Genomic DNA, 25,490 nt, shown 5'->3' with positions numbered 1-25,490 from the left:
TGAAGACAGCATACTTCTGTATCCTTTGATTGTAGACACAGAAAGGTGCGATTCCTCTCTAAGAAAAAGGAGGAAATCGGCAATGTTAACTATAGAGGTACTGGAGGAGGACAGCTTCTTATTCTTACACCATCTCCTAAAGACTTCCCACTTCGATTGGTATACTCTTCTCGTTGAAGATCTGCGGGCTCTAGCGATAGAACCTGCAGCCTTGCGAGAAAATCCCCTCGCTCTGACAAGTCTTTCGATAGTCGAAAGGCAGTCAGAGCGAGACCGGGGAGGTTGTGATGAAACCTCTCGAAGTGGGGTTGTCTGAGTAGATCTGTTCTGCTTGGCAGAGATCTGGGGAAGTCCACTATCCACTCCAGTACCTCCGTGAACCACTCCTGGGCTGGCCAAAATGGGGCTATGAGGGTCAACTTCGTGCCCTTTGAAGCCATCGAATTTCCTGAGTACTTCCCCCGCCCCAGATCTTGAACGGGGGAAAGGCGTAGGCGTCTAGGCCCGACCAATCCAGGAGAAAACGCGTCGATTGCAAAGGCTCTTGGATCTTCCACTAGAGCAAAAAGATCTCTACTCTTTTGGAGAGGAACGTAGCAAACAGGTCTATGTGAGGCCTCCCCCACAGGACCACAGACTCCAGCACACTTCTGTGTGTAGAGTCCACTCTGTGGGAAGGACCTGATTCCTTCTGCTTAGCCTGTCCGCTCTCACATTCCTTATCCCTTGCACAAATCTTGTGAGGAGAGTTATACCTCTTTCCTCTGTCCAGGTTAATAGATCTTTTGTTAGTTGATAGAGGGAGAATGAATGAGTCCCTCCTTGCTTGCGTATGTAAGCCAGAGCCGTGGTGTTGTCCGAGTTTATCTGAATCACCCCGACTCTGACTACCTCCTCGAAGAATCTTAAGGCCATGGTGTATGGCTACTAGCTCTTTGTAATTGATGTGCCAGGAGCACCTACTCCTTTGTCCAGGTGCCTGACACCTCCCTTGCTCCTAGCGTCGCTCCCCATCCCGACTCCGAAGCGTCAGAAAATAACACTTGGTCGGGGTTCTGCAGGGCAAGTGACACGCCTTCGTCTTCTTTTTAAGAGGAAGGATCCACCACTTTAAGTGATTCTTCACCTCCTGTGGAATCGGGAAAGAGTCTGAGAGTTGCCCCGTCTTCCAACTCCACACCTCTTTCAGGAAAAACTGAAGAGGGCGAAGGTGAAGCCTCCCAGAGAGAAGAACTTTTCTAGCGAGGACAGAGTCCCTAAAAGGCTCAAATAATCCCTCGCTGAACTGCGTTCTCTCTCTAAGAAGCTCGAGATTCTTGACAAGCCTCGAGTGATTCTCTCTTGTGAAGGAAATACCCGAAAACCCAGAGAATCCATCTGAATCCCCAGATAGACCAAGTTCTGGCTGGGGATCAGTTGCGACTTCTCGAGGTTCACGAGTAATCCCAGAGATTCTACCATATTCCATGTTATCGACAGGTCCTCCAAGCACTGGTTCTCCGACTTGGCCCTGATCAGCCAGTCGTCTAAGTAGAGGGAGATGTTTATTCCCTCTAGGTGAAGCCATTTCGCTACAATTCGCCATCAGGTTGGTGAAGACCTGTGGAGCTGTAGACAGGCCAAAACACAGAGCCTGAATTGAAAAATCTTGCCTCCTATCATGAATCTAAGATATTTCTTTGACGAGTGGTGAATGGGAACATGGAAATATGCGTCTTGTAAGTCCAGAGACCATCCAATCTCCTGGACGTAGTGCTGACATCACCGAGGCGGACGTTTGCCATTCGGAACTACTTCTTCTGGACAAAGCAGCGCTTACGTCCAGTACTGGTCTCCACCCCCACGAAGCCTTTGGTACTAGGAAAAGGCGATTGTAAAATCCCGGGGAGAGTGGATCCTGTACAAGTTCGATGGCCTCCTTTTCCCACATTTGAAGGAAAGTATTTTTCATTACAGGGTCTCTGTACCTCGCTGACAGTTCCCGAGGAGTAGAGGTTAGGGGAGGACTGTCTTCGAAGGGGATTATGTATCCTTTCTTTATAACTGAAACTGACCAAGAGTCGGCTCCTCTCTGCGCCCAGGTTCCTGCAAAGTTCAGGAGTCTGGCGCCTACTGGTGCTGGAGGATCATCAAGTCACTTTCCTTTCTTGAAGGGCCTGAAGAAGACCTTCCTCTCTTATCAGAGCTCTTCTTTCTGGAAGGGGGACGAGCCGTTGCACCTCCACGAAAGGGCTGCTGAGGAGGACGAGAGTCCTTCTTACTCGTAGACACTACAGGGCGACTCTTCTTTGAAGTCTGAACAAGGAGGTCTTGTGTCGCCTTCTCAGTTAGTGAGCGAGATATATCTCTCACCAACTGAGAAGGAAACATGAACTGACAGAGGGGTGAACAATAACGCGGTCCTTTGGCTAGGAGAAACAGCTTTAGACAAAAGGGATCCATAAACTGATCTCTTTTCAGCAAACCAGCTCCAAATAGGGAAGAAACTTCTCCCAAACCTTCTTGTACCGCCTTGTCCATGCAAGCCAGGACGCTATGGAGAATTTCTGGGTTCTTAAGAAACTCCGAGTCCTGAAGACTTCTTAGCCGAGAACTCCGGAGAAGACCAATCCAGAAAATTGAACACTTCTAAAATGATGAAAAGTCCTTTAAGAAAGTGGTTCAATTCTGAAATGCTCCACATAGATCTGCCGAGACTAAAGAGTGTCGTCTGGAGGCATCAACCAGATTAGTGAAAGTCAGCGTCTGCCGATGCAGGAAGAGAAAGACCCATAGTCTCTCCTGTCCCATACCAAATACCTCTCTTTCCAAGGAGTTTGGAAGGAGGCATGCAGAATACTGTTTTGCCCAACTCTTTCTTAGTGCCCATCCATGAATCCAAAGATTGGAGGGCCTTCTTCATTGAAATCGCTGGTTTCATTTTCAGGAAAGCAGACGACTTTACAGTAGCAGTACTCGAAAAGAGCGAACAAGGAGAAGGAGGAGCGGCTGGACTAAGAGAGTCTCCAAACTCTTGCAGTAATAAGGAGGCTAATGTCTTATAGTTCAAGAGTCCCTCATTTGTAGGGAGCTTGTCTTCAGACAACTCTTCCAAAACCCGATCAGAAGAGGGAGAAAGTTCTCGTTTGGAGGAAAGAGTCTTTCCAAGACCATCCTACGATCCGGAGAGGTGCTTCTGTCTGGGGAAGAGTCATCAATTCCGGATACGAGTCTATTCGAATCTTGCCTTATGGAAGAATTCCGACTCCTGCCTCCTGGCTCCTGACTCCTGACTCCTGCCTCCTGGCTCCTGACTCCTGCCTGGGTGACTCCTCACTCCTGGCTCTTGGCTCCTGCCTCCTGGGTGAACTCCTCACTCCTGGCCTTCTTGGCTCCTGCCTCCTGGGTGACTCTTCACTCCTGGCTGGCGCCAGATGCCTGATCGGCTCTTCGCACCTGGTAGGAGTCTTGCGCCTGGTTGACTCCTCACTCCTGGAAGGTGCCGTACGTCCGAACGACTCTTCACTCCTAGTAGAAGCCTTACGTTTGGTTGGCTCCTCGCTCTTGCTAGGAGCCTCACTCCTAATAGGAGCCTCGTTCCTGGCGGCAGGTACCTCCACACGTCTGGAGGACCTCTTGATGGGAAGGGAAGTGTCTTTCCTTCGAGGAGGCTCCTTTGAAAGCACTCCTACCAACGACGATATCTGTTCTTGTTAGAAACTAGAAATCTTTTAGTAGCCTCCTCTTTATCCTCTTCGGGAGGAGGAGAAGGAGGAGGGGAGGAGTCCATGGGCTCCACTCCAACTACGGGTGACAATAGGGGCTCTTTTGCCCTCTTAACATCCAAAGGAGACTCCTCAGGGAAGCGTTCCGGGCTCGAATCAAGAGTTGGTGCCTTCCAACTCCTCTTCAATGGTCGCGAGCGATCAGAATCCCTCCAATCGCGTCTAAGAGACGAAGACCCCGACGATGAGAAACACTCACGCAGGACGCTTTTGCAATAGCGATCCCTGGCAGTCTGGGGTGTCACAGAGCCTGCCGAAGGGACACCTGATCGGTGGGGATTCTCCCCACAAACCTCCTTACGGTTTTTGACATTCCTTCTCCTCTGGGCATGTGAGCTTGGAAGAGGTCTAGACCTGGGAGCGTTGTGGAGCCGACCAGATGCCCCCTCCACCACACTGGGGACACTCACATCACTGTCCACTGTAATATCACTAGCCTTACCTTGCAGAGCAGCCATTTTGTTTTCCATGATCTTGAAGGCTGCTTTTAGATCCGCAAGTTCTTTTGCCGAATCTACAGGATCTGCAATAGGTGAAGAGGCTGAAAAGGAAGGAGAAGTAGCAATTCTTACAAGTGGGGAAGATCCCAAACTAGGAACTAGTTCATTAGATCTAGAACTACTCAAACTTCTAGAGGAAGCTTTCCTCACTCTCTCTCTATAACTTCTTCAAATAAGTAGTTAGATTCTTCCACTCTCTCTCACTCAAATTCTCACATTCCTTGCAAGTATTAGTGAAAGAACATTCATACTCCCTGCAACCCTTACATACTGTGTGAGGGTCTACCGAAGCTTTCGGCAACCTCACCTTACAGCCTACATTGACACAACGTCTCACAACCATTCCAGCGTCAGACATTTTAAGAAAAATCCAAACAAGTCCACAAAAACAGTCCACAAAAGCGTATGCCAATCCAACAATACAGATACACCACCAAAAGTCGGTCAAGAAGATCAATTGTCGATGAAAAAAGAAAATCCAGTCAAGAGGAACCAACAACAATGTTGATGGTCCGGGCGACAGAAGAAATCTGATTAGAAAACAGGAATGGTTCCTAGTCCTGCCACCCAGGGCAGGGCGGTAGATCACCTGACCTACCGGTAGCGTGTGCCGCGAAATTTGAATTTCTGTCGGGGACGACAGAGTCTATAGCTAAGTATATATCTGGCAGGGAAGTTGAATGTATAAAAATACAATTTTCGACAAATATTTGTTCCGATACGCATACAAACCCACCCTCGGTCCTTTAACAATAGGCAGACTCACTTATTGGTGGGTGGAATCTTAGTCTTAAGAAACAGACTGGTGTTCCCTCCCTAGTCGTAAGAGCAAAGGGAGGGATCCTAGCCTCTGCCCAGCTGATCGGGGTGTGCACCGCAGGATCAGTGGCCAGACTTCTGGACCAAATTTATAAGAGGGAGGCAAGCGTACCTCTTGTAAATAGCAAAAACACAAGAAATAGTTCCTACTTCAAGAGCCAAAATGAAGTCATGGGTTTGTCTCTTTTTGGCTTCCACTCCCCCCCTTTTTGGTTGGGGGAGTGGTGGATAAATACTCCTATCCTTACTGAAAGAGATAGGATGGAGCTCAGTCGTGTAGCTTACCTGCATCCGCTTCCTGTTCAGCGTAGTGACAACCGCGGCTCTCTGCCCACAAGTAGAGGAGGAAGAACGAAGTAGTAAGAGAAGCCAGTCACTCTTTCACTCGTTCATTCATGCAGTCACACTAGGATAGGATGCTGTTCTGTCCGCTCGGGTGCTGGGTAGACTAAACAACTTGTTGATCAACCACCACGGGTCCCAAGGAAAAGGTGTCCAAGGACCTGTGGGTAATATCCCGAAGGTAGAAGGAAGTGAAGGAGGTTTGGTTGGCCCAAACCCCCTGCCTTCAGAACCTGCGCCATGGAGTTCTTGCGGAATGCAAGGGTTGAACCAATACCTCTGACTTCGTGAGCTCTCGGACGAAGGGTATGGGTTTCGTCACTACCATCCGTGTCATATGCCCTCCTGATCACCTCACGCAGCCAGAAAGAAAGTGTTCTTGGAAACCTCTTTCTTGGTAACCCCGGTGCTAACGAAGAGGCGTCGACACTCGGGCCTGAGGTGCCGAGTTCTCTTCAGATAGCGCCCTCACAGGACAAAGCAGCATCTCATCCGCATCATTATCAGTAAGTCCTTCAGGGAGGGGAAGTTCGGGACGAAATCGACGTCATGGATCCCCATCCCCTGGAATGCTTAACATCGAAGGAAAGAACATGAAGTTCCCCTCCCTACTCTCTTCGCCGATGCCAGGGCCAGCAGGAAGAGGGTCTTGAGGGTCAGATCCCTGTCTGACGACTCTCGGAGTGGCTCGAAGGGTCTTCAAGTCAAACTTTTAAGGACGAGAGTCACATCCCATCCCGGGGGCCTAAGTTTCATAAGGAGGGAGATCTCGAAGGAGGAGATATCCACTCCTCGCAGTTTAAGGACTAGGGCCAGGGCAGCTCTGTATCCTTTAACTGCGGAGACGGAGAGGAGCTTCTCTCGGCGAAGGAAAACGAGGAAATCTGCTACCTGCTGAATAGTGGCTCTGAGAGGAGAGGGACCCCGTCCACGACACCAACCACAGAAGACGAGCCCACTTTCCACTGGGTATACCAGCTGCAAAGGACTGTCTGAGGTACCCAGCCATCTCTGTTGCTGCGCTGCGAGAAAAGCCTTTCGCTCGCAAGAGATGGTGGATAACTGCAAGAGATGGTGGATAACAGCCAGCCGGGAAGACACAGGGACTCGACCGACCGGTGGTACCGTTCCACACGTGGCTGGCACAGGAGGTTGTGCCGGGGGGGAATCTCTCTCGGTGCTTTGGTGAGCAGAGCCAGCAGGTCCGGGTACCAAACGGCTTGAGGCCATTTGGGCACCACCAGGATCATCCGAAGATTCAAGGTGACAGCGCCCTGCTGATCACCTTGCGAATCAGACAGAATGGGGGAAAGGCATACACGAAAAGAGTTGTCCCATGGGTGTTGAAGAGCGCCCTCTGCAGCTGCCCATGGGTCTGACACAACTGAGTAGAAAGCCTGGAGTTTTCTGTTCTGCCGGGTGGTGAACAGATCCATGACTGGACACCCCCACAGATTGAAGAGCCTTTCTGCCATGTCTGGGTGAAGGGACCACTCAGTTCCTATCACCTGATCCCAATGGCTGAGCTTGTCTGCTACCACATTCCTCTTGCCTGGAATGTAGCGGGCTGACAGCTCTACCGAGTGTGCCACAGCCCACTCGTACACCGCAACGTCAAACTGATGCAACGGGAGGGACACTAAGCCCCCTGTTTGTTGACGTACACCACTACTGTGGTGTTGTCGATCATCAACACCACTGAGTGTCCCACCAGACGATCTTGAAACTCTTGAAGAGCGAGAAACGCTGCCTTGAGCTCCAGGACGTTGATGTGAAAGTGCTTGTCATAATGGTTCCACACACCCGCAGCCAGCAACTCCTCCAGGTGTGTGCCCCATCCCTCGGTCGATGCATCTGAAAACAGCAACATCTCCGGAGGGAGGGAGGGAGGGAGGGAGGGAGTGAGTGCGAAGAGGCACTCCTCTTACGAGGTTCCCGTTGTCCAGCCACTAGGATAGGTCCTGCCTCAACTCCTCCGTGAGGGACACGGGGAAGAAAGGTGGGTCTCTTGCCTGTGACCAACACTCCCTTTAGTCTCCATTGAAGAGACTGCAGGTGAAGACGCCCGAGAGGGACTAGCTTCTCGGGAGACGACAGGTTGACCAATCACGACCTGCCACTGCTGAGCTGGCTGCTCCTGTAGGGACAGGAACTGTTCTGCCTGCCTCCCTGAACCTCCATGATCCGCGAATCTGCAGGAAGACTCGCCCTACTACTGTATAGATCAGGGTCTCTGTACCTCGCTGACAGTTCCCGAGGAGTAGAGGTTAGGGGAGGACTGTCTTCGAAGGGGATTATGTATCCTTTCTTTAGAACTGAAACCGACCAAGAGTCGGCTCCTCTCTGCGCCCAGGTTCCTGCAAAGTTCAGGAGTCTGGCGCCTACTGGTGCTTGGAGGATCATCAAGTCACTTTCCTTTCTTGAAGGGCCTGAAGAAGACCTTCCTCTCTTATCAGAGCTCTTCTTTCTGGAAGGGGGACGAGCCGTTGCACCTCCACGAAAGGGCTGCTGAGGAGGACGAGAGTCCTTCTTACTCGTAGACACTACAGGGCGACTCTTCTTTGAAGTCGAACAAGGAGGTCTTGTGTCGCCTTCCTCAGTTAGTGAGCGAGATATATCTCTCACCAACTGAGAAGGAAACATGAACTGACAGAGGGGTGAACAATAACGCGGTCCTCTGGCTAGGAGAGAAAGCTTTAGACAAAAGGGATCCATAAACTGATCTCTTTTTCAGCAAACCAGCTCCAAATAGGGAAGAAACTTCTCCCAAACCTTCTTGTACCGCCTTGTCCATGCAAGCCAGGACGCTATGGAGAATTTCTGGGTTCTTAAGAAACTCGAGTCCTGAGGACTTCTTAGCCAGAAACTCCGAGAGACCAATCCAGAAAATTGAACACTTCTAAAATGATGAAAAGTCCTTTAAGAAAGTGGTTCAATTCTGAAATGCTCCACATAGATCTGGCCGAGACTAAAGAGTGTCGTCTGGAGGCATCAACCAGATTAGTGAAGTCAGCGTCTGCCGATGCAGGAAGAGAAAGACCCATAGTCTCTCCTGTCCCATACCAAATACCTCTCTTTCCAAGGAGTTTGGAAGGAGGCATGCAGAATACTGTTTTGCCCAACTCTTTCTTAGTGCCCATCCATGAATCCAAAGATTGGAGGGCCTTCTTCATTGAAATCGCTGGTTTCATTTTCAGGAAAGCAGAGGACTTTACAGTAGCAGTACTCGAAAAGAGCGAACAAGGAGAAGGAGGAGCGGCTGGACTAAGAGAGTCTCCAAACTCTTGCAGTAATAAGGAGGCTAATGTCTTATAGTTCAAGAGTCCCTCATTTGTAGGGAGCTTGTCTTCAGACAACTCTTCCAAAACCCGATCAGAAGAGGGAGAAAGTTCTCGTTTGGAGGAAGAGTCTTTCCAAGACCTCCTACGATCCGAAGGAGAGGTGCTTCTGTCTGGGGAAGAGTCATCAATTCCGGATACGAGTCTATTCGAATCTTGCCTTATGGAAGAATTCCGACTCCTGCCTCCTGGCTCCTGACTCCTGACTCCTGCCTCCTGACTCCTGGCTCCTGACTCCTGCCTGGGTGACTCCTCACTCCTGGCTCTTGGCTCCTGCCTCCTGGGTGACTCCTCACTCCTGGCTCTTGGCTCCTGCCTCCTGGGTGACTCTTCACTCCTGGCTGGCGCCAGATGCCTGATCGGCTCTTCGCACCTGGTAGGAGTCTTGCGCTTGGTTGACTCCTCACTCCTGGAAGGTGCCGTACGTCCGAACGACTCTTCACTCCTAGTAGAAGCCTTACGTTTGGTTGGCTCCTCGCTCTTGCTAGGAGCCTCACTCCTAATAGGAGCCTCGTTCCTGGCGGCAGGTACCTCCACACGTCTGGAGGACCTCTTGATGGGAAGGGAAGTGTCTTTCCTTCGAGGAGGCTCCTTTGAAAGCACTCCTACCAACGACGATATCTGTTCTTGCATAGAAACTAGAAATCTTTTAGTAGCCTCCTCTTTATCCTCTTCGGGAGGAGGAGAAGGAGGGGAGGAGTCCATGGGCTCCACTCCAACTACGGGTGACAATAGGGCTCTTTTTGCCCTCTTAACATCCAAAGGAGACTCCTCAGGGAAGCGTTCCGGGCTCGAGTCAAGAGTTGGTGCCTTCCAACTCCTCTTCAATGGTCGCGAGCGATCAGAATCCCTCCAATCGCGTCTAGGAGACGAAGACCCCGATGATGAGAAACACTCACGCAGGACGCTTTTGCAATAGCGATCCCTGGCAGTCTGGGGTGTCACAGAGCCTGCCGAAGGGACACCTGATCGGTGGGGATTCTCCACAACCTCCTTACGGTTTTTGACATTCCTTCTCCTCTGGGGCATGTGAGCTTGGAAGAGGTCTAGACCTGGGAGCGTTAGTGGAGCCGACCAGATGCCCCCTCCACCACACTGGGGACACACTCATCACTGTCCACGTAATATCACTAGCTTACCTTGCAGAGCAGCCATTTTGTTTCCATGATCTGAAGGCTGCTTTTAGATCCGCAAGTTCTTTTGCCGAATCTACAGGATCTGCAATAGGTGAAGAGGCTGAAAAGGAAGGAGAAGTAACAATTCTTACAAGTGGGGAAGATCCCAAACTAGGAACTAGTTCATTAGATCTAGAACTACTCAAACTTCTAGAGGAAGCTTTCCATCACTCTCTCTCTAACTTCTTCAAATAAGTAGTTAGATTCTTCCACTCTCTCTCACTCAAATTCTCACATTCCTTGCAAATATTAGTGAAAGAACATTCATACTCCCTGCAACCCTTACATACTGGGTGTGAGGGCTACCGAAGCTTTCGGCAACCTCACCTTACAGCCTACATTGACACAACGTCTCACAACCATTCCAGTGTCAGACATTTTAAGAAAATCAAAGCAAGTCCACAAAAACAGTCCACAAAAAAGCGTATGCCAATCCAACAATCCAGATATGCCACCAAAAGTCGGTCAAGAAGATCAATTGTCGATGAAAAAAGAAAATCCAGTCAAGAGGAACCAACAAACAATGTTGATGGTCCGGGCGACAGAAGAAATCTGATTAGAAAACGGGAATGGTTCCTAGTCCTGCCACCCAGGGCAGGGCGGTAGATCACCTGACCTACCGGTAGCGTGTGCCGCGAAAATGATATTGTTATGATACAATAAAGTTTGTTCATACTTACCTGGCAGATATATATACAGGGGGTCCTCGAGTTACGACGTAGATCCGTTCTTACGATGCATCGTAACACGATTTTCAGTCGTAGTCGGAAACATTGAAAAATACCACATGATTTAATGTAAATACCTATCAATAACAACGAGAGAACAATTCCTTACCTTTATTAGTTTGATTGGCTTGCACACTGGAGAGGAAGCTGCGGTGCTGGAGAGATGTGGGGGGGAGGTTAGTGAAGAGAAAAAGAACCTCCAGAAGTTGCTGGAGATGCTGAGGCAGATGATTCTTGAGGTGAGGCAGAACATACTAGTACTGGAGCTGCTGAGGCAGGGTGATTCTTGAGGTGAGGCAGATGTTGGGGCAGGTGAGTCTTTAGGTGAGGCAGGAACCTACAAAGGAAGGTGCTGGGATATACTGGGGCAGGTGAGTCTGGGTTAGCAGAACATTCAGAAGGTGCTGGATTAGCAGAGGCAGCTGAGGTAGAGGGTACAGGATCTTCTGCAGGCCTCTCTACCTTCTTAAAATACTGCTCCAGGTTAGTCTGAACAGAGAGCGACCTCTTTTCATCCAAGATCTCCTTGTAACACTGCATCAAATCCATGACGCCTCTGGAAACCCTAGTGAACCTGTCCAAGTTGGGATCCTGAGCCTCAAAAGTTGACAACGCTTGCTGCAACTCTGCAAAACCTCTTATCAAGTCCATGCCTTGTGAAAGCCTTAGGCTCTGGGGTGGGTGGGTGCTTCTTCTTCTTCCTCTATTATCTGCTTCTCCAGTTGTATCAGGTCCTCAGCAGATAACTCCTCGCCATGAGAACTCCAGCAGCTCTGTAACATCATCAACCTCCATCTCCAAATTGATTTCCTTACTCAGGGCAACAACGTTCTTGACAACTAGCTGAACTGTGTCCTCAAACCCATGGAAATCATTCACAAATTGAGGACAAATTTTCTTCCAGACACCATTCATGTTTGTTTTTCTTAACCTCCTCCCAGGAATTAGCAATGTTCTTTACAGCATCAAGGATGTTGTAGGATTTCCAAAAGTCCTTCAGAGTCAAGTCCTTCTTGGTTTCAGTTGCCTGTAAAGCCATAGCAATTGTCCTTCGTAGGTAGTAGGCCTTGAACGAAGCAATCACTCCTTGGTCCATAGGCTGTAAAAGGGCCGTGGTATTAGGTGGAAGGTAAACCACCTTGACATTAGGGTTGAAGTCTCCCAGCTGGGCAGGGTGTCCAGGGGCATTGTCCAGCACTAGCAACACCTTAAAGGGGATACCCTTGGAGGCGCAATACCGCTCCACACTTGGAACAAAATGGTTTACGAACCAGTCCTCAAACACTGCAAGTGTCACCCATGCCTTCTTGTTGGACTTCCAAATTACTGGTAGTTGACCCTTCCAAATGCCCTTGAGTGCCCTTGGATTTTCAGCCTGATACACCAACAAGGGCTTCAGTTTGAAGTCGCCAGCAGCATTACCCCCAAGAATAAAGTAGCCTCTCCTCCTTGCTGGCTTTATGACCGGGTGCTGACTTCTCCTCTTGGCGAATGTAAGTGCGGTTAGGCATACGCTTCCAAAACAAACCTGTCTCGTCTACGTTAAACACTTGCTGAGCAGAATAACCCCCCTCCTTAATTATCTCAGACAACGCTTTAGGAAATTCACTCGCTGCTTTCTCATCCCCACTAGCAGCTTCACCTTGCAATTTAAGGTTATGGTAATTGGCCCGAGCCTTAAATCGCATAAAACCAACCCCTACTAGCCACAAACTCTTCACTTTCACTTCCCTCCCCCTTTTCTTTTCTTTTTCAACGCTTCAAACAATCTTTTCGCCTTCTCCTGAATCACCATAAGGCTGACTGGGATACGCCGTTGATTTTGGTCTTCCAACCAAAGCACCAATAACCTTTCCATTTCAATTATTAGACCACTACGCTGCTTAGTTATCACTGTCGCTTTCATAGGAGCAGATCCTTTCACATGTTCAACGATGCGCTCTTTATCTTTGATAATGGTAGCAACGGTCGAACGGCTAAGGCCAAGCGAGCGGCCAATGTTTGTTGGCGTTTCTCCCTTCTCGGATCGCTTTATAATGTCCACTTTAATTTCCATGGTGATGGCCTTTCTTTTCTTCGATGCACTACCATCAGAAGAGTCCGCCTTGCGCTTGGGAGCCATAACAAAGAGCAAAAAATAAAGTTAACAAAAACGATACAACACGAGGGAGAGAGAGGCAGTGTAAACAACCAAAATGGCGTATGGACGAGGACTGAGCGTAGCGAAGCGACGCCGTCCTCTCCCCCACAAAGCGTATTCTTCCGCCGTGCGCCTGGAACTAGTTCGCGTTTGTTTACGTTGCTTACGACGCTAAACCGCGTAAGACGGAACGACGCAAAATATTATTTTTTATATTTTTATGGGGGCGCGTTCGTAACCACGAAACATCGTAAGTCGAGACCAGCGTAACCCGAGGACTTACTGTATAGCTGTATTTTCTGAAGTCCGACAGAATTTTAAAAACTTCCGACACACGCAGTGGTCGGTCAGGTGGTTAGTACCCATTCCCGCCGCTGGGAGGCGGGTATCAGGAACCATTCCCTTTTAATATTCATAATTTTTATTTCCACTGTCCCCTGAGGGGAGGTGGGTGGGTACTTGATTATATATATTCTGCCAGGTAAGTATGAACAAACTTTATTGTATCATAACAATATCATTTTGTTCATGAAACTTACCTGTCGATTATATATAGCTGAATCCCACCTTTGGAGGTGGGAAGGGACAGAATAGAAGGATTTGGGAAACAAATGCATGCAGATGATTTACATCTTGGTTCCACCTGTTAGCATAGCTGGCTTCGTGGTTACTGCCACGTAAGTCTGCTTGTGCTACTAGAGTTGCCAGCGAGGTAGAGACCTATATAGCTGGTGCACTCAGATGATCGTCAACAGGGGCGAGACCACGACGTGACGGACCATATTGACCATACCATGAGGGCTAAGAAGTAAAATAATATATATATATATATATATATATATATATATATATATTATATATATATATATATATATATAATATATATATATATATAGATTATAGTATATATATATATATATATATATATCTATAATATAGAATAAATAATATATATATATATATATATATATATATATTATATATTATATAGTATATATCACCACCTGACCAACCTAGCCAAAGTTAAGGTGTTTTAACTAAGGCTTAAGAGTTAAGAAGTCGCCGTTGTCGGCGACTCAACAACTAAATTAAGAGCTCTTCCTAACCATTTTCTACAGGATAGGATGAGTGGTACTTCTTGCCCCCAAGATTGTGTCTGCAGACACGTATGGCCTAGCGAGCAGCCAGTATCTCATATGCCATCTTCACATCTCGCAGGGAGTGTGAAGTGAACACAGAGTTGCTTCGCTAAAACATGGTACTCAGGATGTTGCTGAGTGCCATGCTCTGTTGAAATGCTTCCGAGGCCGCGCCCTCAACCTCGTGAGCATTCAGATAAAAAGATTTCAAATCTTTTGTGCAAACACAAGAAGGAGCATTTTTGAAAGAACTCCTTAACACTAAAGCCAGGGTGTTCTTCGATATGGGCAAGTCTTGGTCTTTTTCGGAACACTGCAGATTGCCCGAATGACTTCGACTTTCTTGAGTTTTATGTAGATAAAACTTGAGAGACCCGACAGGGCACAGGACTCTCTCTGGCTCCTGCACCGCTAACTTGTGCCATCCTTGCTTCCAAGCTCCTGGCCCAAGGACAAACGGGTTTCCATTCTTAGGCCACAACGGAAGGCTTAGAGAGCACACCGCCTTGTGTTCTCTCCAAACAAAACTTGTGACGATGGCTTAAAATTTCACTAACCCTCTTTGTCGTATCTAGGGTGGTTAGAAGAAGGCCTTCCTGATCACATGCAAGAAGTTAACAGGTAGGAGAGGTTCGAATGCTTTGACATCAAGAACTTCAGACTACGTCTAAGTTCCATATTGAAAGCTTCGATCTGGACATGCACAGTCAGTCCGTCTGTACTAAAGTCAGGTGACCGACCAGTTGACCAGTCAGACGAATCAAGGACAGCAAGGCTGTACCCTGAAAGACCATAAGGCACTATTCTTCGCTGAAGGATGAGTGTCTGGACTGCCTGGGCGATTCAATCTAAGCAAACCTTGGGGGTGTATCACGCAACCCAACGTCGTCAGCGAATCAACTCCTGACTCGAGCTTCTGGTGCCAGGAGAAAGGAGCGAGGAGCAAAAAAAGGCGATTCAGTCCCGAAGGAAGAATGCCTGACAGTCCAACCTGGTCATGTTACACGATCATCGGGGGTGTATAAACGCAACCGACTTCGTCAACAAGAAACTCAGGGCTACTATATGTCGCCTGATCTCGCACGAGTGTCTGACTCCGAGAAAACAGGTCAGGTGAGACAAAAAGTAGAAGGTGAGCGAGTTTCGAGATTCCACAGAACTCAAAGATCGTGAAGGGCTTTGTTGTTTGACAGACGCAAATCTCTGAGCCCCAAAGGCCGTCCAAAACAACATATTTGCATATTCTTTAATAGTTGTGACTGCCAGCTTATCCCATTCTTCAGACGGAAATGGAAGACGGTAATCTTATTCCTGTCAACATCTCGATAGTCTGAACGTAGTCAGACTCAGAGCGGAGAGGTTATAGGTACCTTTCGAGTTAGAGTAGACCGACTCTCTCGGAAAAGGTCCTTGGAAAGTGAACTAGGAAGTATGTGACCTCTGTGAATCCAGGATCCTGAAGGCCAACATGGGGCGATCAGCGTCATTGGTCCGCTCCCTGTGACGTCATAAATCTCTCTTATTACATTTCCTAAGCGATTGAAAAAGGGGAAAAGAGACTAAATATCCATCCCCGTTCAATATCATAGGGAATGGCGTTTAATGGTACCGATCCCTGGTATCGAGAATAAGGGAGCAGAGAAGAAGAAGCCTCTTCGTCCTCAACATATCGAAGAGAAGAATGAAAGGGCGTCCCTAAAGTCTACACAACTCTCAACTTACTTCTAAAGAAACATTCCACTCGGAAGTGAATAGTTGCTGCCGTCGATCGAGACGATTCGTACGGACTTTTGCAATCCTGTAATGAACCTATAGAGGATCGTTACATTCTACGCCTTGTTGTTATAATAGGCTCTTTCTCGTAAACTCGAACAAGGACCGAGAGAAGATACTTCTTAAGATATAAGAGAGCTGTGGAATATCAGAGTTGATCTGGACCACTGGTTCCCAAAAACTCGTTTCGAGGACTGGAGGGACTACCGAATCGCTTTTACTTCTTTCAGATTAAGATCCAGGATATCTGAAACCCTATCCAGATGTCCGGCACCTTCTTTCTATCTCCTCAGGTGATAGACGCACTGAGAGATGTTCAGAATCATTCCTAGATCTAGAATAATATTTCAGTTTCCCGTAGGAAAAAACTGTGGTCTGAATTGCAGTCTATTCGGGGAAACAAACTTCTTCAGGAAGGAAATGGTCCCCAGCAAGCTCATCCATTCCCTCCCCGAGTATGCTTACTCCCTAATAAGGCTGCGCTTTGCCTAAGCAGGAGAGCAAATAAAAGTGCAATGTTGCGGTAGACTCGTAGTTCCATACCGTGCGGTAACGAGCACCGAAAGGATTAAGAGATAACTCTGTTGAACATAGTAAGGCAAAACGAATGCAACGTTTATTTCATTCACGTAAGAAATCCCCTCAATCTTAGGCTAAAGTCCGTGATTGTAGGACAGAGATACAGTTAAGTCAGTCAATCCCGCAGGAGAGACGTAACCGTCAGCACAGAGATACGGTTAGTCAGTCAATCCCCGCAGGAGAGAGAGAGTAACCTACCAGGCATGACAGCGCACGATCTGTTACTGGCTCGTTGGACTGGAGGACAGACACAGCGTGACAGCAGCAGCCAGCAGCTTACGAACGTCGTCTCTTAACTTTATGTCTGGGTTGCCAGCTACCCTATTCTACAAAGAAATAGGTCCGCTATTTTTTGAGCAGAAAGACTCTCAAGCTGGTATATTTAAGCGAAACAGAAAACGCTAAATATATAGATGCGTTTGTGTCGTCAGAACACTACCATACAACGGTAAAAGATAAATCGGAAACTCCTGGAAGGCTGCAGGGGAGTAACGAATTAAATGTCCTTAAAATAAACAATAGACCTCTCGGTTGCCATCCAAAGAGGTAACTACAGCAAGCGTATATGACTTGAACCAACCAGAAGTAAAATATGAAATTATATCACAATAAAGTTTGTTCATACTTACCTGGCAGACATATATATAGCTGAATTCGGAAATACAGCTACATACATATCTGACAGGCAAGTTTCATGAACAAAACTTAAGAGAATCGAAGCAGTCAGCTCAAGATTCTTATGTTATTGGACAAATACGTTCATTGACGTAGTCTACAAGTCTATTTCTTGTGCGAGTCTGCGAATGACGAATGAGAGCTCTTCCGAATCTTGTCAATAAGAGCTTATTCGCTTACGCAATATCAAGTTAATGAGATGTTTGTCAATGAGAACTAACCCATTTACGGGACAAAGAGAGATTTTGTCAATGAGGGGATACCCACTTACTTGACAAAACGATAGTATATTGTCAATGGGGGAAGTCACTGAATTGACAAAACGTAATCCAGGAAGTCGAGCATTTAATTTTTCCGATTCCCGTCTCAAACGAGGAAGGGGCAAGAATCCTGTTAAGAGACTGGGCTTACGGCAGGTAGAACGACGATGTTCAATTCGGCAGCGTAGTCCCGACTAGAAACTAGCAAAATCTATCATCTGAAAAACCCTTTCAGATGGGCTAAAAAGCTTGCAAAATTATCCTGGGAAGAGGAAGAAAATCTCCAACCAGCTTCCTCTCCCGTATCACAACTAATGCCTGCTAAAGCTTAAATTTATTGGCAGTATGGCAAAGGAAGTCCTGTCTTGCGCTTTCCTGAAGAGCGTCCTTTTGATGAGTGCCTTTGCAAGAATCCTACTGAACGTTGCCGAGAGTCCTGACGTGCAGGACATCGAGCCTTTATAACCCGTAACTGCCTTATCGCAAAGTCTTGACTGCGGTAGTGGCAACTTAAATTTATTGGCAGAATAGCAAAGCTTGCGGTAGAGCAAACGAGATCTTCCCTTGAGCTTTCCTTAACTCCATCCACCTATGCGAAAAGCAATATTAATTGACAGAGACCTCTTGAATTCACGAAACCCGATGTCTTGCTGGATTTCGAAGAAGAAGTTGTCTGTTCACTTTAAGCTTCCTCCGAAGCACTGCCTACTTCACATTCTTTGCAGGTGAGGTAGAAGGTATCACCGAAGGTAGAGGTAAAAATTCTTTAGGCCCAATTCTGAAACAAGAGCTTGAAGAGTTCAACAGAAACGTTCAGCCAGGCGACACACCTGGCGTGCGCTGGTGCACGCTCGGCGTCCACTGGCGCGCGCTTCGGGCTCCATGGTGGAGCGCGCTCGGCGTCCACTGGCGCGCGCTCGGCGTCCACTGGAGCGCGCTCGGCGTCCACTGGCGCGCGCTTGGCTTGCACCCGCGCGCGCCTGGCTTGGGCGCCCGCTCTCAAAAGCTTCCTGCTACTATGACTTCTTTTACGTATTTCTCGGTGGAAAGACGGACACGAGTTCAGGCGACGTTCGCCTTCTTACTTCTCACTGAAACGCATAACGAGAGAGAGAGAGAGGACGTGAAGCGTCCTCTTCTATAAAGCTTCTATTTAGAGGGCGCGAGTCCTTCCGAAAGCTCCAACCCCTCCACGGGGAGGACGCTTCGGCGGACGAGAAGCAATCTTTCAGGATTCGTGCACGCGCACGCACTTTGGCAGTCTGGGGATTTTCATCAGAAACTGCCGAAGGCACGCCAGATCTGGTGGGGTTCCTTGTAACCCTCCTTAGGCTTTCGACATGCTCCCTCCCCGGGTCCTGGGAGTCAAGCAGAGGTCCCGGCCTAGAGGCGAAACGAGGGCCGATCAGACGCACCCTCCACTACACAAGGGGTATCACTGCACTTCTGCACTTCACTTTTACTCTCTAAAGCAAGCACTTTCGATTCTAAGTTACGAATCGAAAGAGTATCAGAGAAAGGGCAATTCCTCTACAGACACTGCTTAGAGGGGGCCCGAAGGCAACAATGCATGGTTAGGAGTAACAATTACAGAAGTAGCACTTCACAGCAATGAAGGAGAGCGAGCACCTCTCGTAGACATATTCATAGCCCGTAGGCCATACTACAGGGTTAGGCAAAATAAAGTCTACAGGAAGGTTAACAGGTTCATTCACTATACCCTGACTTTTGTTACTGATTAATTGCGTACATACGAATCATACGTCTTCCTTACGGAATTAGACATGTTTACTTGATTAATGCGTACATACGAATCCATGTCTTCCTTACGGAATAGACAAAGTCTCACACTCTCCTTACATGACAAATCTCAACAAGAAGCAAGACCCATACCCCTCGTACATACCAAGTGCGGATCTACCGAAGCTTTCGGTAGCCACACCCTATCTTTGCAGACAACCACGTCTGAAACTAGCCTAACTAGATTCAGATATTTTATGCAAAAATGAATCAAATTCAAATCAATTTAAGATAGCGTATGCCTAGCCACAAATCCCACAAATCCAGTAAATAAATCAAAAGACAATTAGGATACTTAGCGGCAATGATGTTTCCAAAATCCTAAGACGGAGGTACTGAAAACAGGTGTTTTCAGCACCGGCGACAGAAAAATTATGAATAGAAAATGGGAATGGTTCCTGATAACCCGCCTCCCAGCGGCGGGAATGGGTCTAACCACCTACCGACCACTGCTTGTGTCAGAAGTTTTTTAAAATTTCCTGTCGGACTTTCAGAAATACAGCTATATATATAACTGACGGTTAAGTTTCTTGAACAAATTTTGGAATTTCTGCGGGGGACGACAGAGTCTCATCAGTAATATATCTGGCAGGGAAGTTGAATGTATAAAAAATACAATTTTCGACAAATTATTTGTTCCGATACGCATACAAACCCTCGGTCCTTTAACAATAGGAAGACTCACTTATTGGTGGGTGGTGGAATCTTAGTCTTAAGAACAGACTGGTGTTCCCTCCCTAGTCGTAAGAGCAAAGGGAGGGATTCTAGCCTCTACCCAGCTGATCGGGGTGTGCACCGCAGGATCAGTGGCCAGACTTCTGGACCAAATTTATAAGAGGGAGGCAAGCGTACCTCTTGTAAATAGCAAAAACACAAGAACTAGTTCCTACTTCAAGAGCCAAAATGAAGTCATGGGTTTGTCTCATTTTGACTTCCACTCCCCCCCTTGTTGGGGAGTGGTGGATAAATACTCCTATCCTTACTGAAAGAGATAGGATGGAGCTCAGTCGTGTAGCTTACCTGCATCCGCTTCCTGTTCAGCGTAGTGACAACCGCGGCCCTCTGCCCACAAGTAGAGGAGGAAGAACGAAGTAGTAAGAGAAGCCAGTCACACTCTTTCACTCGTTCATTCATGCAGTCACACTAGGATAGGATGCTGTTCTGTCCACTCGGGTGCTGGGTAGACTACACAACTTGTTGAGCAACCACCATGGGTCCCAAGGAAAAGGTGTCCAAGGACCTTTGGGTAATATCCCGAAGGTAGAAGGAAGTGAAGGAGGTTTGGTTGGCCCAAACCCCCTGCCTTCAGAACCTGCGCCATGGAGTTCTTGCGGAATGCAAGGGTTTAACCAATACCTCTGACTTCGTGAGCTCTCGGACGAAGGGTATGGGTTTCGTCACTACCATCCGTGTCATATGCCCTCCTGATCACCTCACGCAGCCAGAAAGAAAGTGTTCTTGGAAACCTCTTTCTTGGTAACCCTGGTGCTAACGAAGAGGCGTCGACACTCGGGCCTGAGGTGCCGAGTTCTCTTCAGATAGCGCCCTCACAGGACAAAGCAGCATCTCATCCGCATCATTATAAGTAAGTCCTTCAGGGAGGGGAAGTTCGGGACGAAATCGAGCGTCATGGATCCCCATCCCTGGAATGCTTAACATCGAAGGAAAAAAGGAACATGAAGTTCCCCTCCCTACTCTCTTCGCCGATGCCAGGGCCAGCAGGAAGAGGGTCTTGAGGGTCAGATCCCTGTCTGACGACTCTCGGAGTGGCTCGAAGGGTCTTCAAGTCAAACTTTTAAGGACGAGAGTCACATCCCATCCCGGGGGCCTAAGTTCATAAGGAGGGAGATCTCGAAGGAGGAGATATCCACTCCTCGCAGTTTAAGGACTAGGGCCAGGGCAGCTCTGTATCCTTTAACTGCGGAGACGGAGAGGAGCTTCTCTCGGCGAAGGAAAACGAGGAAATCTGCTACCTGCTGAATAGTGGCTCTGAGAGGAGAGGGACCCCGTCCACGACACCAACCACAGAAGACGGGCCACTTTCCCTGGTATACAGCTGCAAAGGACTGTCTGAGGTACCCAGCCATCTCTGTTGCTGCGCTGCGAGAAAAGCCTTTCGCTCGCAAGAGATGGTGGATAACTGCAAGAGATGGTGGATAACAGCCAGCCGGGAAGACACAGGGACTCGACCGACCGGTGGTACCGTTCCACACGTGGCTGGCACAGGAGGTTGTGCCGGGGGGGGGGAATCTCTCTCGGTGCTTTGGTGAGCAGAGCCAGCAGGGTCCGGGTTACCAAACGGCTTGAGGCCATTTGGGCGCCACCAGGATCATCCGAAGATTCAAGGTGACCAGCGCCCTGCTGATCACCTTGCGAATCAGACAGAATGGGGGAAAGGCATACACAAAGAGGTTGTCCCATGGGTGTTGAAGAGCGCCCTCTGCAGCTGCCCATGGGTCTGACACAACTGAGTAGAAAGCCTGGAGTTTTCTGTTCTGCCGGGTGGTGAACAGATCCATGACTGGACGCCCCCACAGATTGAAGAGCCTTTCCTGCCATGTCTGGGTGAAGGGACCACTCAGTTCCTATCACCTGATCCCAATGGCTGAGCTTGTCTGCTACCACATTCCTCTTGCCTGGAATGTAGCGGGCTGACAGCTCTACCGAGTGTGCCACAGCCCACTCGTAAACACCACACCTTGCAACGTCAACTGATGCAACGGGAGGGACACTAAGCCCCCTGTTTGTTGACGTACACCACTACTGTGGTGTTGTCGATCATCAACACCACTGAGTGTCCCACCAGACGATCTTGAAACTCTTGAAGAGCGAGAAACGCTGCCTTGAGCTCCAGGACGTTGATGTGAAGGTGCTTGTCATAATGGTTCCACACACCCGCAGCCAGCAACTCCTCCAGGTGTGTGCCCCATCCCTCGGTCGATGCATCTGAAAACAGCAACATCTCCGGAGGGAGGGAGGGAGGGAGTGAGTGCGAAGAGGCACTCCTCTTACGAGGTTCCCGTTGTCCAGCCACTAGGATAGGTCCTGCCTCAACTCCTCCGTGAGGGACACGGGGAAGAAAGGTGGGTCTCTTGCCTGTGACCAACACTCCTTTAGTCTCCATTGAAGAGACTGCAGGTGAAGACGCCCGAGAGGGACTAGCTTCTCGGGAGACGACAGGTGACCAATCACGACCTGCCACTGCTGAGCTGGCTGCTCCTGTAGGGACAGGAACTGTTCTGCTGCCTCCCTGAACCTCCTGATCCGCGAATCTGCAGGGAAGACTCGCCCTACTACCGTATAGCTCAGCATGCCCAGGTACTTCATAATCTGCTTGGGCTCGAGATCTGACTTCTCGTAATTCACTACAATCCCCAGATCGCGGCAGAATTCGAGGAGTCGATCTCTGTCCTGTAGCAACTGTGAGCGGGAGCTGGCCAGGACTAACCAATCGTCGAGATACCTCAGAAGACCTATACTTACCGAGTGGGCCCAAGCCGACACCAGCGTGAACACTCGTGTGAACACCTGTGGGGGGGTAGAGAGACCGAAACAAAGTGCCCTGAACTGGTACACCGTCCCGTCGAGGAGAAGCGGAGGTAATTCCTGGAGGATTGATGGAGGGGTATCTGGAAATACGCGTCCTTCAGATCCACAGAAAGCATGAAGTCGTTCTCCCTGATGAAATCGAGCACTGATCGTGCTGTTTCCATCGTCAACCGAGTCTGGCGAACGAATCGGTTCAAGGGAGAGAGATCTATCACTGGGCGCCAGCCCTCCCGAGGACTTCTTTACCAGGAAAAGTAGACTGTAGAAGCCCGGCGAATGATCCCATACAATCTCCACAGCTCGTTTGCTCAGCATGGCTTCTACTTCCTGCCAAAGTGCCACGTCCTTGGCCGAACCAGGAACGTACGTCTGATGATGGACTGGGTTGGAGGTGAGGGGTGGCCAAGACTCAAAGGGTAGTAAATATCCCTCCCGAAGGACATTCACTATCCACGTCTCCGCTCCGTAGCGCTGCCATGTTGCCCAATGGCTCGCCAGGCACCCCCCCACTTCCGGCAGCAGGTGAGGGGAACGCCATTGCTACTAGCGTTTCCCTCCTCTCTTCAACTTCTTCCCGGTTCCTCCTCGAGAGAAGGAGGACTGGGAGGAGGGCTGGTTACGGTCACTCCTTACAGTCGAAGTCGAAGGCAGTCTTGGCCACAGAGGAAGCGCTAGCTAAACTCTTGGGCTTAGCCGCAGTCGTTCGAGGTTGCCCAGCCACCTTCGAGACTGCCTGGTGGACTAAACGGTCACTTTCATCAGTGCGCCGTTGTTCCAACGCAGCATCCACCATCTCTCTGGGGAAGAGAGAGGAGGAACTTCGCACCGGTCTGTTGCGAAGACCCAAGGCCGCCTCTCGCCCAGCCGCCCTGGTTACTAGAGTGAGGACAGCGTCCCTATGCCTCAGAACCAGGTTAGCCCACAGGTTAGCCGTCTCGTGGGCCAGGTAGGAGATAGCCCTACCTCCAGACTGGCACAGTCTCACGAAAGCCGGGTCCCCTTCAAGAGTGATGTTTCCTGAGGAGGCCGTGGCTTTAGACACTGTGAGGGACCACAGGTCTATCCAGGAGACTGCTTGGAATGCTGCCATAGCGATAGATTCCAAGGCAAGGGCCTCTTGCTGCGAGAATCAGAGGTTCTCCGACAGGAGCTGGTGCAGAGACACCCCCGGAGTTAGCCTAGCTAGCTCCGGGTTAACCTGTTTGGGCGGCAGAGGGTCCTCTGAAGGCAATGTAAAAGCGCCCTCTGTCACGGTATGAGGTGGGGAAAGGAGCTTGGACGACCTGCCAGACCAAAGCGAACCCTCCTGTCCGGAGACGAGAGCGTCCACCTAGCTCAGCACACTGTTGGCTAAGGCTGATCGCGGCAGACCCACTGTCGTCCTGTGTTCCTTTTTGGGTCCCCAGAACGACTCCAATCCTGATGTAGGCTCAGAATGTGGGAGCGGCAATCCTTCCCCAAGGTCGTTGTGCTGACGAATCAGCGCAATAACCTCCACGAACAACCTCTGGATCTCGGGAGTGACTGCGTCCTGCAGAGACGGACCGTCAAGCCTGTCCAGCCAGAACGCCTTCCGAGACCCTCCTCCTTCCACAGGAGGAACCACAACAGACCCCTCATGGTCTCCTCCTGCCACTTGCACGTACGATCTGGTTGGTCCTAGGACCGTGTCAGGTTCGTAGGGCATTGTGGCGGGATCGCGAGGAGCGAGCCCTTACGATCACTCCTGGTCGCCTCGCTCTTCCTGGTGTAGCCCGAGGAAGTTGAAGGGATAGGAGAGGTAGACCTGATGCTCCCCCCTCGCCCACCGGCAGAACCGGTGTGCTGGGGGGGGCTGCAGAGGATCGCCAACCCGCGGTGGTGATCGAGCTGCAGGCCTGGTCGAGCGGCTGGACCGAGAACAGCGGCAACGGTCCTGAGCATCAGAAGAGCTGCTGCTGGTCCCCCTCTCCGCCCGGTCCCGGTAGGAGCGGCGGTCAGGGGACCGGCAGAGTCCTCTGTCACGGTGGGAGCGAGGCCTGTCCTCACGGCGCATCGCGCCGCTTGGACCAGCCGCAGGCAACCGAGGGGACCGCTTCGTCACCTCAGCCCGCGGCCAGTCTGGGACCATCGCATCAACCCTGGGTACCAACGGATCGCCACGAGAGCGATCGCTGGTCTAGTGGGAGTCACCTGGGCGACTCCCGCCAGTCTTCCACTCCGTGCCTGGATCCTGGCGTCGAGCGGACTTGGTTGCCTGGGTCTTGGCTACACGGTCACCCACGCACTTGGTACCTCTTGCGAACGAGAGGCCGAGACGGTACCTGGACAATGCCCCTGCTCAACCTCCTGGCCTCGAGGAAGATATCCTAGCGGAGTACTCGTTTATCAAGGTTCTTTATCTTCCGCCTAACACCACCCCTCTCCTCCAGCCCATGGACCAGCAAGTGATATCGAACTTCAAGAAGCTGTATACGAAACATCTTTTCAAGAGATGTTTCGACATCACCAATACCACAAACCTCACCTTGCATCAATTTTGGAAGGAGCATTTCGATGTTGTCATATGCATCCGACTCATCGATCAAGCTTGGCAGGAGGTTTCGAGGCGAACCTTGAATTCTTCGTGGAGGAAACTCTGGCCTGATGCCGTATCCGCCCGAGACTCCGAGGGATTCGCATGGCAAAGCTGGTGCTGCAGATTCAGGAACAGTTGACGATCCTGAAACTGTTTGCAACCAGATCTTGACGAGATTGTTGCACTCGGCAAGTCCATGGGGCTGGTCGTCGACGAGGACGACATCAATGACCTTCTCGAGGAGCACCAAGAGGAGCTTACGACGGATGACCTAAAGTAGTTGGAGGCCATGCAACATAACGTCGTTCAAGAAGCGTTCTCTCTAGCAGCGGCGAGGAGGAGGAGGACAACT

The 25,490-nt window shown here is 49.6% G+C and overlaps 1 pseudogene; it reads right to left on the bottom strand.

Annotated features, from left to right (window-relative positions):
* Nucleotides 1-25,490, bottom strand: part of LOC135207269 (DDB1- and CUL4-associated factor 12 homolog) — a 118,676-nt pseudogene that overhangs the window by 33,647 nt on the left and 59,539 nt on the right.

This window comes from Macrobrachium nipponense, chromosome 32 (genome assembly GCF_015104395.2).
Source record: "Macrobrachium nipponense isolate FS-2020 chromosome 32, ASM1510439v2, whole genome shotgun sequence".
NCBI lineage: Eukaryota > Metazoa > Arthropoda > Malacostraca > Decapoda > Palaemonidae > Macrobrachium > Macrobrachium nipponense.
This window is presented reverse-complemented; position numbering and strand designations above follow the sequence as displayed.